Below are 12,195 nucleotides of genomic sequence, written 5' to 3'. Positions count from 1 at the left end.
GATACAGACTCTCATCATCAAGGAACGACCCTCTTCAAAGCCCCATCTCTCAACTTACCATCTCTGAGGAAAACCATTGTTCTGAAACTGATACATATATATACATATAATTTTTTATCTTGCAAAATTTCTTAAAAATGGTTGTATTGTAAAGACTGATGCTCCTGGAAGAGACCTTTAAAGCCAGCACATTCTTATATCTGGATTTTGACAATCATTTAGACCAACATCTTAATTTCACAGTGGGGGGAAACTGGGGCCACACAAAGTGGTTAAGACACTTGCTCAAGGTCACAGAGCTGGGTTAGAAAGTTGTACAAGCTCTGTCCTTCAGGCGAACTCCCCAGCAGGTATATGAACAGTTGCTTCCATTTAATTTCTTCATCTAATTAAGAAAAGGTATGCATGTGTGTCAGTGATGCAGAAACAAAGGAGAGAGGAGACCGCTTCCAGAAATGACGACCTCGGATGACTTTTTCATCTCAAAGGAAAGAACCTTCAACTCAGTCCTTGGACCTCAAAGGTAGGAAACTCCCCCAAGTGAGTGTGGACAGGGTCCATCTTCCGTCGAAGCATCTCATTCTACTCACAGCCTCCTGGCTGCCCCTGACGGTCCACACCCCAGGGACCCAGGGCAGGTCCTCACTTGGCCAGATCCCCTGGAAGAGTCACCTGGAGTGGCTCCAGACCGGCAGACCCCAAGGGCAGCGGACACGTCTCCATCCTCCCAGTTTAAGCATGGAGCCAGAGAGAGAACAGCAGACCATCCGGAGGGCTGGTGCGGGGCCCAAGCTGGCCACGGCTCTCTTTGTAGCCACGCCCCTGACCGCCCCCTCCAGTCCACAGTGTCCTCAGTCACAATGGGTGGCTGGGCTGGGGATCTGTGATGACCAGTGAGCTCTGCGATGCTCACTCTGCGTGTGGACAGACTTTCCCTGTTTCCACACCAGAGAGAGAGAGGCTTCTAAGAGGGAGATGAAATTTGCACAAAAGAAGGCAGTGGGGCCAAACCATGAACCACAGTGGAAAACACAGGCGACGTGGCTCCCGGCGTCTGGCCGAATGGCACGTTCACCCCGCTGAATGCCAGCAGCTTCCACTGAAGTGTGGGAGGTCCCTTCCGAGTCCCAAACCACATGGAGTCCACAGGCCAAGCCCTGTACTCGGGCAAGGATCTGGGTGCGATGAGCACACTTGATTAAAGCCAGCACACTGGACAAGCTTATAAAACACAGGAGTTTGAAAGTGCTCATGCAAGTCTCAACACCCCCATCTTTCAGGCCCCTGGGAGCCCACATCATCACCCACTGGCCGCAGCTCTACCCCCAGCATCTGACTGGTCCATCCGTTTCGCTTCCAAGGATCCTGACATTTGAACCAGAGCTTCTTTTTACACAAACTGCCAAACTCCAATGGTGCTGGATCTGGAAAACTCCCCTCCCATTAAAATTGGGTTGTTTGCGTCTTGCTTTTTCCTGAGGTTCTCAAGCCCTGCCTGACCTTTCTTGAGAAGTACCAGGGGGACTAAAAGCCACACCTTCCACAACAGACAGCAAGGTTCGCTCCCCACCCCTCAAGCCGCCTTCCCCACTCTCAGTGGGGGCCCAGCCCACTCTCTGAGCCATCCAGAACCATCGATGGCTCCCACTGCCACAGGATCAAGGCCATAAGTTGGTCTGGAATTCAACATTTCACCACCTACCCTCATCTGACCACAATAGTCATAACTCCTTTGCACTCTCTAGAAAATAATAAAAGTAAGATTTGAAAAGGCACTAGAAACCCTTTGAAGACCAGGAAAGGGGGATCTCAGTTCCCTTTCCTGAAAACCTGCATTGGGCACCATCCCAGAGGGACCACATCCAAGGAGCACACGGGCTGCAGGTCCGAGGAAAAGGTCAAGGTTCACACCTGTGTCCCTTTTCTCCCTTCCTCCGCTGGCCAGTTCCCTCTGGCTACCCAGAACCTGTCCCACCTCGAAGCTCTGACTCAATTCCGTCTTCACCAGCAGTCCAGACCCTCCCTCCCCAACCTCTCCCTCCTGGGAAGTCCCAGCGTTCTCAGGCAGGAGGTCCTCACCTTGCTCTCTGGGTCTCACACTTTCTTTATCCACGGGGCTAATCTGCCCTGCCCCTGGCCAGATTGCCTGGAATGCGTCCTTATCAGATCCCTAGGCCCCACTCCTGGGGAAAGGGCTTCCTTCCCACCATCAAAGCAAGAAGTGAGTCGGTTTCCAGTTCGGAGACCAGATTCCCCTCATCCCACGGAGGGCAGGACCCCCTGGGGATAGTCCCCTGGGTTCCCTCCACCCAGCCTTAAGGCCTGGCAGGAGGCCAGCACAGGCTATTTGTTGACTGGGCTTTTTATGATGATTGTGCCTGTTCGCTGGGAAGAGGGCAGGGAGAGAGAACTTTTGGAGCTGGACATCTACGAGATCATGAGGGCGCAGTGAGTAACCCCTTCCTCCTCGGGACCTGATCGTCCAGATTCGCAGGAGGCCCAGAGCTGGGTGCCCAGGACAGTGCAGGGGAGCTGGGGAGCCCGCCAGAGGGTAGGATTGGGGGTAGGAGGTGGCGGAGAACTTTCCGCGTGCCCCTGGGGAGGGGAAGGTTTGGAGGGACCCGGGCGGCCGTGGTCCTGGGAGCCGGGATGTGCACCGGGTAGGACGCGGCGCTGGCCCACCGCGGCCGGGCTGACCTGCCCGCCGCCCGCCCGCGCCCCGCCGGATCGCCTCGGCCAGACCCCATTGGCCGCCCCCGCCGCCCCCGGGACCCGCCGGAGCGCCGGGACGCGGCGGCACACGGGCCACCCAAGGGCAGGGCCGGGGAGGCGCCCCTGGCGGGGATGGATTGGCCGTCGCCGCCGCCGGATCCGCTCGGCACGGCCACCTCCCCCGGGGCCCTGGGCCGCGCCCGCCCCAGCGAGGCCGACACAAAGGGGCCGCGCGTCACCCACCTGATCCCGCGCGTCCGGGGTCCGGGGGGTGGGGGCCGCCGCTCCTGCTCGGCCGCGGGCGGGGCTCCGAGCGCCGAGGTCCGCGGTCCGAGCCCGGCTGTCCGCGCCGCCCCGCGCGGAGCCGCCCTTTATTCCCGCCCGCCCTCCAGCCGGGGCGCGCGGCCCGCGGGGGGAGACTGGGCGGCGGCGCCGCGCGGCACAAAGACGCGGGGCGCACGGGCTCGGCCCCCGCCCCGCCCGGCGCGCAGCGCCCCCTGCCGCCCGCGCGAGGCCCGCGGGGACCCAGGCTCTCCCAGGACCGCCCGGACCCCAGGCTGCCCGGAGGAACGCCGCGGCCTCGGTTAGGTGACGGGGGCCCTGATGCCGACGCTCGGGGGCACAAAGATCCGCAAGCTGGGAGAGGAATGGGGGACCCAAAACACTCTTAGCGCGGCGATAGAAAGAGAACCGGGCCGCCGCCTCGGACCAGATCCGGGCTCCCGGAACCTGGGCTCCATGCCCTGGCGGGGACCGTGAGTAAAGGCTGAGGCCCTTTCTAAGCTAGCATCTCATCATCGCGCCAAAGGTCTTTGCCTCCCGGTACCTGACCTGCTGGACGGATGGAGCACCGGGCTCGTCCAGTCCTTCGGCTCCGTGGATTCCCGAGTTCCAGTCTGGGCTGTTGACTTCCTCTGCCTTAGCGTTTAGAGCTTGTTAGAGCCAAAGGTATTTGAAGGTAGAATTTTCCTGTAAGATTTCTCCTTGCCACTCCCCCTAGTAACTAGAAGTTACACAGGTATTTAATTCTGTCTCCAGAACGCGTACCTGAACAAAACCTATTGATGTGTATGAAAGAATGCCTCCTTCAATACATAGATTCGTCTCCCGAAGTATGGGAAAACCCACCCTCACTGCTTTCGTCCTTAACACCACACCCTCCAGTGTTGATTCTGCAATCTAGTACCATCACCTAATGGGCCCAGTGACCTTAACTGAGCAAGTTAGTTAACTTCTTTGTGTTTTGATTTTCTTATCTGAAAACTACTAATGGTCATAGAAGTCATAGAGATCTTGGCAGGGATTAAATAAGGAAAATAAGCAAAGAGCAGTCTCAACATAACTGGAAAATTGTAAGGATTCCATAATCCTTAGCTGTACTTTGTCTCATTTCCCCCCAAACTACAATATTCTTAGCTATCTTGACACTGCATAATTTATCTTCCTCTACTACATACACATCTTTACAAAAAAAATAATAATAAATCTGTCTCATCTACACTGAGAAGTTATTCTGGTAACTTCTCAAATATGAATCCCTCCCCAAATATGAATGAGAGCTTCTGATGTCTCTGTCAAATTCTTTGCATAAATGTCATCATTCAAGAAAGAAGGCACAATGGGAAGAATTCTAACAACACTTGGTTACCCCAGCCTCTCACCAGAAGATGAAAATGGTTCTGCATAAACGCCTGAGCTTCACAGAAAATATATTCGGCCCTTCTGTACAGGGGTTGTGGAGCCAGGAAAGTACTGGTGCGATACTGCTTATGAATGGAGGGATGGATGGATGAGAGCAAGTATCCGGGGAAGTGATGAATGTGTCCACACTGATGCAGATGCTTCTGTAGTTACCAGGGGCTTGGGAATCAAGCCTGGGGGAGAGGGGAGGAGGGAGGTTGGCAAGGAGAGGGTTGATGTATAAAACCAACCTCTCATTCAATTGTGTCATTGAGCCTTTGTGTCTCTTGCAAGTGCTTAAGCAGTGATGTGTATGTGTGTGACTGTGTGTGTGAGGTCATTCCCATGTTTGTTTGTCTTTGTTAACCTGCCTGTTGTTGGGGAGACGGGGAAAGTCAGCATCATCATTGATAACACAGTTTGCAGCAGGCCGTGCCCTGAATTTCAAGTTTCAGGACTTTTCTCTATGAAGTCTTCCTAACCCATCACTGCTTTCCCCATCTCCAGATGTCTGGAGTTGTGTAATAGTTCATTTGTTTCCATGGCATCTGTTAGACTTCATGTTTTGGATATTTACTGTCTGATTTTTAGGTCATAAGAGTCTGTAGATGAGAAATGAAGTAAATTTTCTATTGAATTTCCCAGAGGGCCTTGGGCATAGTAAGTGCTCAGTAAATGTAGATGAGTCCTCTGCCCTGAGCCGTGTCCTTCCTAGTTCTCTCCAACGAGCTGCCTGTATCTCTCGAGGTCACATTCACCCATCACTGATTGATTTTCAGTCCATTCCTCGCATGGCTTTCAACCGTCTCACCCAGACGTTTGTTGTGTCAAGCTCATTTTTAAAAATACCCACTGTTGCTAAGCACTTGTGCCTGTAGGCAGCATGACTCATGATTCTGAAGAAGCCCCTTGTTGATTACCTACTGAGGGCAAGATTTTGTGCTAGGTTGTTGCCAGGGAGTCAATGCCCCAGCAAATGGTCCAGAGGCTGGAGAAATGGAAGTCCATTAGGAAGTTCCTTCTCTAGCTACAAAACTGAGTGAAGATCAGGATTCATTCGGTGGCTTAAATTTAAACCTTTTCAGGCGGTAGAGTTTGCATGGGTTCATGATCACACATTCTGAAAGTCCAGAATATTCACATTTCTTTAATTTTAAAAATTGCCTTAAAGTCAATTCCTTATTTCTGGAAGGTAGCAGGCAATTAAATGTCAGCTGTTGCTCTGATTGTCTCTCCCTGGAGGCCCATGGGTCCCTGGCGGGTTTTATGGTGCTGGGATCCAGGGTGTAAGCCTTCATGCTCAGCCCACCTCCCTGTCTATCTAGAAGGCTCCTTCCCTGAGTCCTGGGTCCCTTCCAAGCAGGCTACGCTCAGTTTCTCTACCAGGGGCCCAGCTTCCCAGGTGGGCCAGAAAGCTGCAAGTTTCCTCACCTCCCAGGGCAATGCAAAGTCTCTGCTGCTCTCAAGGACTCTTAGGAAAGCTTTTCTTGTCCAACCCCTGCCTCCATTCCCACAAACACCTCCCCTCTATCTTTCCCAGCCTTGTTGTTCAGTCGCTAAGTCGAGTCTGACTCAGTGATTCTATGGACTGCAGCATGCCAGGTTTCCCTGTCCTTCACTATCTCCCGAAGTCTGCTGTAACATGCATCCATGGAGTCGGTGATGCCATCCAACAATCTCATCCTCTACTGCCGCCTTCTCCTCCTGCCCTCAGTCTTTCAGAGGACTTCCCTGGTGGGTTCAGATGGTAAAGAATCTGCCCACAATTCTCAAGGAAGAAAAAATAAAATTTAGGAAAGATAACACATGGAAAGGGGGAAATTCATCCTTGTAATCGCATAGAAAGAGCACTGCTAGGGGTAAATTGGGCTTCCCTCATAGCTCATTCAGTAAAGAATCCACCTGCAATGCATGGGACCCTGGTTCAATTCCTGGATTGGGAAGATCCGCTGGAGAAGGGATAGGCTACCCACTCCGGTATTCTTGGGCTTCCCTGGTGGCTCAGCTGGTAAAGAATCTGCCTGCAATGCAGGAGACCTGGGTTCGATCCCTGGGTTGGGAAGATCCCCTGGAGAAGGGAAGGGCTATCCACTCCAGTATTCTGGCCTGGAGAATTCCATGGACTGTATAGTTCGTGGGGTTGCAAAGAGTCAGACACGATTGAGCGACTTTCACTTTCAGGGGTGAATTGTGTCTCCAGATTCACAGGTTGAAGTGTTAGCCTACCCCACCTCCTGACATGAACTCGTATGGAAATAGGGTCATTGCAGATGGAATTAGTCCAGATGAGGACATACTAACTCAGTGAGGACATAGACTCAATGAACATCAGTTTGAGTAACCTCCGGGAGTTGGTAATGAACAGGGAGGCCTGGCGTGCTGCAGTCCATGGAGTCGCAAAGAGTCGGACACGACTGAGCGACTGAACTGAACTGAACTGAGGACGTACTGGAGAAGAGTGGGCCCTAATCCACCATGACTGGTGTCTTCATACAAAGGGTAAATTTCAAGGGACTTCCCTGGGGGTCCAGTGGCTAAGACTCCATGCCCCAATGCAGGGAGCCTGGGTTCCACCTCCGGTCAGGGAACTAGGTACGACAAGCCGCAGCTAAGAGTTTTTGTGCCACAACTAAAGATCCTGAGTTCTGCAACTAAGAGCTGGCATAGCTGAATAAATAAGTAGAAACAAATATTAAAAAACAAAGGGTAAATTTCGAAACAGGTACATAAAGGGAACACTCTGGGAACATGAAGGGATGGAGATAAATTAATTTATGGAGATAAATTAAGCATCACTGAAGATTCCACCTGACCCCTGGAAGCTAGGAGAAGACCTGGAACAGCTTTCAGGTTCCTCTCAGCCCTCAGGAGGAACAAACCTTGCTGGCCCCTTAATCTCAGACTTCTAGCCTCCATAACTGTGAGACAGTAAACTTCCATCATTTAAGCCACTGGGCCAATAGTATTTTGTTTCAGCACCCCCCAGCTCACTAAACAAACAGCTAGACAGTGCCCATGTGTGACTACAATTTGGAGAATAATTTCATAACAAAAATAAAAACATCATCAAAGGTCGTAGCTGCTGCTGCTGCTAAAGTCGCGTCAGTCATGTCCGACTCTGTACGACCCCATAGACAGCAACCCAACAGGCTCCTCTGTCCTTGGGATTCTCCAGAAAAGAGTACTGGAGTGGGTTGCCATTGCCTTCTCCAAAGCTCGTAGATTATGTGCTAATAAGAAGATTTCCATGCTAGTAAAAGAGTAAAAATATTTTTCTGGCACCTCTCAGAAAATAGAGACATTTTCTCTCTTATTCACTAAGTCTAGCACAGTAAGAACAGGACACTTAATACATATTTGCTGAATAAAATAGATGCATCTTGTCTTCCAGTCTTCTCTGCTAACTTGTCTTTCTACGTGGCTCAGATGCAAAGGCCACAGATGCTACATAAACATTTGGACCAGAGAGAAAGTTTCATCTCATCTTTTCATGTCACACATAGAAACACTGAGGTTGAAAGTGGTCCTTGAAGTTCCCAAGTTTACTGCCAACTAATGACTTACACGGTGCTGTTACTTGCTGTTACTCAAGGTTCTTGGCCAATTCAGTTTTACTATCTTACTTTTCTGGAATAATCAATAGGATATGACTCTTGTGGCTTGACAGAATTTTAAAAGGTTTTCCCAACTCTCAAGGAGTGATTAAGTTATATTCAACATTAGATGGACTTAACTATGGGCAGAAAGTTGATGCTCACTGAACACCCATGTGCTACTGCACAGGTCCCAGCCCCTTCCAGTTAGGAAGGGGCGTGTGACTCGTTTTGTTCACTAGACAATCAGCAAGACTGTCACTTCTGGGCTGAGACAGAGAGAGGAATTTCAAGACCTCTAACTGGCCTGGCTACTCCCCATTACAGTAACCACACAGCCACCCACTGCGATGGTTGGACTCTAAAGCGAGCTCAGCCTGAGTCCATGGATTGTCTCCTGTCAGGACAATTCCCAGGAGACATACAAGCCTGTGTTAAGCTATGGGAGTCTAATCTATACTTACTCATGCATTTGCTCCATACTGCTTTTTTTGTTGTTGTTTACTCGCTAGTGACATGTAGAGAAAGTCACTCAGTTGTGTCTGACTTTTGCAACCCCATGGACTGTAGCCTGCCAGGCTTCTCTGTCCATGGGGATTCTCCACGAAAGAATACTTGAGTGGGTTGCCATTTCCTTCTCCAGGGGATCTTCCCGACCCAGGAATCAAACCCAATTCTCCTGCATTGCAGGCAGGTTCTTTACCAACTCAGCTATGAGGGAAGCCCTAAGTCATGTTCGACTCTTTACGACCCTATGGACTGTAGCCCACCAGGCTCCTCTGTCCATGGGATTTCCCAGGCAAGAATACTGGAGTGGGTTGCCATTTCCTCCTCCAGGGGATCTTCCCAACCCAGGGATCAAATCTGTGTCTCCTGCGTTGGCAGGCAGCTTCTATACCCACTGAGCTCAGTTGCGCCTGACTCTTTGTGACCCTATGGACTCTTTGTAGCCTGCCAGGCTCCTCTGTCCATGGGATTCTCCAGGCAAGGATACTGGAGTGGGTTGCCTTGCCCTCCTCTCCAGGGGATCTTCCCGACCCAGGATCAAACCCATGTTTCCTTCATTGGCAGGTGCCTGGGTTCTTTACCACTGTGCATCCTGGAAAGCCCTGACTTCCTTGTATTTAACTCTTACTCAGCTATGATTTTTAAAGCTACTTTATTTAAAGGACATTATTCAACCCCCTGAAGTGCTCTATCCCCGGACAGTCTGGATTCCTCTTCTAATATTTTGGAACTTGGTTCCCAGCTGTTGCTTTGGTGTCTCCTCCACGACTCTGTCTGGATCAGGGTGGGTGCCTGATCTGAGCTCTCAAACTCCTCGCACTCTCTCTGTGCCTGTGGCTCCAGCACCAGGCAGGACTGATCACTGAGTTAGGATGGAAGAACTCAGCTTCCTCCTCCCCCCTCCGCCCTCTGCATGTGTATGAAGATCTGTATCAAGTCTCTGTCTCCCCTTTTCCTTCCTCCCCCATGTCATATGTGTGTATGAATGTTAGATATCAGGCTGTATTTCTGAGAATCTCGTGTTATCACAGGATCTCAGGGTAAGGCCTTGTCTCATTTCTCCGAAAGAAGACACACAATCACAACATCTTATCATCAAGAGAAGGTGCCACAGACTCCAGCAAACAAGCACACACCAACCGAGCAAAACCCAAAGGTGCAGAGTCGGGGTCTCCTGGAAGTAGAGAGGCGTGGGAAGCAGCCCCTCTCAGAGCCTGGAGCCCTGGGCACTCTCCTCAGTGTTGCAGTCCCTCTGCCATGTGAGGACAGGCCAGCAGGAGCTCGTTACCTGGAGCCGGATGAGCTGTCACCTTGAGCTTGGGCTCCCAGCCTTCAGAATTGAATATCTGTTGTTTGTGAGACCCCCAGTCAGTGGTGAATTAATAAGGCCACCAGAGCTGACATGCCACAGGTCAGGGCGGTGCAGACAAGACTGCAGTCAAGTGACATCTGAGTTATGCTGGAAGGAGCGACAAGGTGTCCCTTGTGAAAATACACAGTTCCCTCTTCATGCGCACACACAGACACATACATATCTTGTAACAGCTTATGGGGAGGAGTTCTAGCAAAGTTCACTACAAAGCAAATCCCAAGAGAGAACTGACCAGTAGAGGCCAGTCTACTCAGACACAGAACCAAGGGGGATTCAAGGTGAGATTATGCTTTATCAGTTCAGTTCAGTCTTTTAGTCGTGTCCGACTCTTTGTGACCCCGTGGACTGCAGCACTCCAGGCCTCCCTATCCATCAGCAATTCCTGGAGCTTGCTCAGACTCATGTCCATCAAGTCAGTGATGCCATCCATCCATCTCATTCTCTGTCATCCCTGTCTCCTCCTGCCTTCAATCTTTCCCAGCAACAGGGTCTTTTCTAATGAGTCAGCTCTTCACATCAGGTGGCCAAAGTGTTGGAGTTTCAGCTTTAGCATCAGTCCTTCCAATGAATATTCAGGACTGATTCCCTTTAGGATGGACCAGTTGGATCTCCTTGCTGTCCAAGGGACTCTCAAGAGTCTTCTCCAACACCACAGTTCAAAAGCATCAATTCTTTGGCACTGTTATAAGAAATGAATATTTGTTCTTCACCCTCATTCTTAGTGCAGAGCTCCTAAAACCTATGGAATTTCCTAAGTGATGATGGTACTGACCTGGGTTCCTAGACTCTAGTCAATAGACATTGCTGAGAGGCCAGATGAGGAATTCAGGTGGGGCTTTACTGGGACTCATGCTGCAGCAGGAGGGAGTGAAGACAAGTAACAAGTCCTCTTGTTCACTCCCCAAAGGGGGCGAGCTGGTCCCTTACATAGGATGACGATGGGGGCAGACGGGTGGGTCAGGAAGGAGGGGGTGGCTTGGAAGGTCAGTGCACCTCTTGGGGGTGCTGCCTGCAGGGGTCACACGCAGGACACTCCTTTTTTTCTCCCAGCTACGGAAGCAGCTGGATTTTGTCCTTTGTGTATTGTGTGCGTTTGTTTGCCCCAGTTGTGCAAGTCACAGTTGCTTTTAGCCCCTTCTAGTTTCTTCACATCCTGTTGCCCTAGGAGACATTGGTCCAAGCGCAAGCTCTCCAGGAGGGGGACAAAGGATTCCTGGTCCGAGGTCCCAGGTCCCAGCCTCTCTCAGCGACATGAGTACAGAAGTCTTTGCTATGATACAAAACAGACTTTGGGCAGGCCCTAGGCCACCTATGGTGGAGGATGATTGCCAGGGCACCCAGTCATGTGATTGGAGTGTTAGAACTTTCAGTCCCAACCTCAGACCTCCAGAAGGGGGAGTGCAATCACCAGTGACCAGTGATGTCATGCTACAGAATGAGTCCTCCATAAAACCCAAAGGGACCAGGTTCAAAGAGCCTCTGGGTTGGTGAACAGGTGCAGATTCAGAGTGGCTGGCGCCCCTCCAGAGGGCATGCATGGTTCGTGCCCTTCCCCCACACCTCACCCTGTGCAATCCTTTCTTCAGCAGCTATTGCTCAAGTGCATCCTTTCGTAATAAACTGGTAACCTAGTAAGTGCAGTGTTTCTCTGAGTTCTGTGAGGTCGTCTAGCAGATTAATCCCACCCTAGGAGGGAGTTCTTGGACCCTTCGATATAGCTGGTCAGTCAGTGAGAAGCACAGGTGATAACCTGCAGTTGTGACGGGCATATGTGTTGGCGATGGGGGAGTAAGGTGCCCTCTGGTGGCACTGAGCCCCTAGCCCATGGGATCTGACGCTGCCTGTGTGCTGCGCTATCGTATCTGACTCTTCACTACCGCACGGACTGTAGCCCGCCAGGCTACTCTGTCTGTTGGATTCTCCAGGCAGAAATACTGGAGTGGGTTGCAATGCCTTCCTCCAGGGGATCTTCCCGACCCAGGGACTGAACCTGAGTCTCTTATGTTGCTTGTATTGGCAGGCACTAGTGCCACCGGGGTCTGATGCTACCTCCAGGTAAAAAGTATCAGAATTGAGCTGAAGTAGGACATCACGCTGATATGAGAAAATTGCTTGCTGGGGTGGAAAAAACTCACACATGGGAATTGAGGGTAGACTCAGACAAGGACAAGCCGAGATGGCCCAAGTTAAAATAATAAATCACTTTTGGGCATTTCCCCAGATCCTCCAGGAATGAGTTTGCCCAGAGAAGTTTTGTTTTTATTATTATATGTATATTTTCTAGATAAAGTGGATTCCCAGGACACGAGTTGCACTCACATTCGTAATCAA

At 51.0% G+C, this 12,195-nt stretch overlaps 1 protein-coding gene and 1 long non-coding RNA gene across 12 annotated transcripts in view; one reads left to right on the top strand and one right to left on the bottom strand.

Annotated features, from left to right (window-relative positions):
- Positions 1-3,610, bottom strand: part of RNF144A (ring finger protein 144A) — a 132,123-nt gene extending 128,513 nt beyond the window's left edge. For 3 of the 11 annotated variants that reach the window (XM_069580150.1, XM_069580156.1, XM_069580148.1), the window contains exon 1: positions 2,956-3,194. The gene's annotated coding sequence lies outside the window, so the exon portion shown is untranslated. Of the gene's footprint in view, positions 1-2,955; positions 3,200-3,543 lie in introns of those variants that run through there. The other 8 variants (XM_069580144.1, XM_069580154.1, XM_069580162.1 and 5 more) reach the window with 6 other exon arrangements.
- Positions 2,375-12,195, top strand: part of LOC138435453 (uncharacterized) — a 41,544-nt gene continuing 31,723 nt past the window's right edge. Inside the window, exon 1 of the long non-coding RNA XR_011255109.1 lies at positions 2,375-2,448. This is a non-coding gene — a long non-coding RNA (uncharacterized lncRNA). The remainder of the gene's footprint in view (positions 2,449-12,195) is intronic.

Source organism: Ovis canadensis, chromosome 3, assembly GCF_042477335.2.
Source record: "Ovis canadensis isolate MfBH-ARS-UI-01 breed Bighorn chromosome 3, ARS-UI_OviCan_v2, whole genome shotgun sequence".
In the NCBI taxonomy this organism is placed as follows: Eukaryota; Metazoa; Chordata; class Mammalia; order Artiodactyla; family Bovidae; genus Ovis; species Ovis canadensis.
This window is presented reverse-complemented; position numbering and strand designations above follow the sequence as displayed.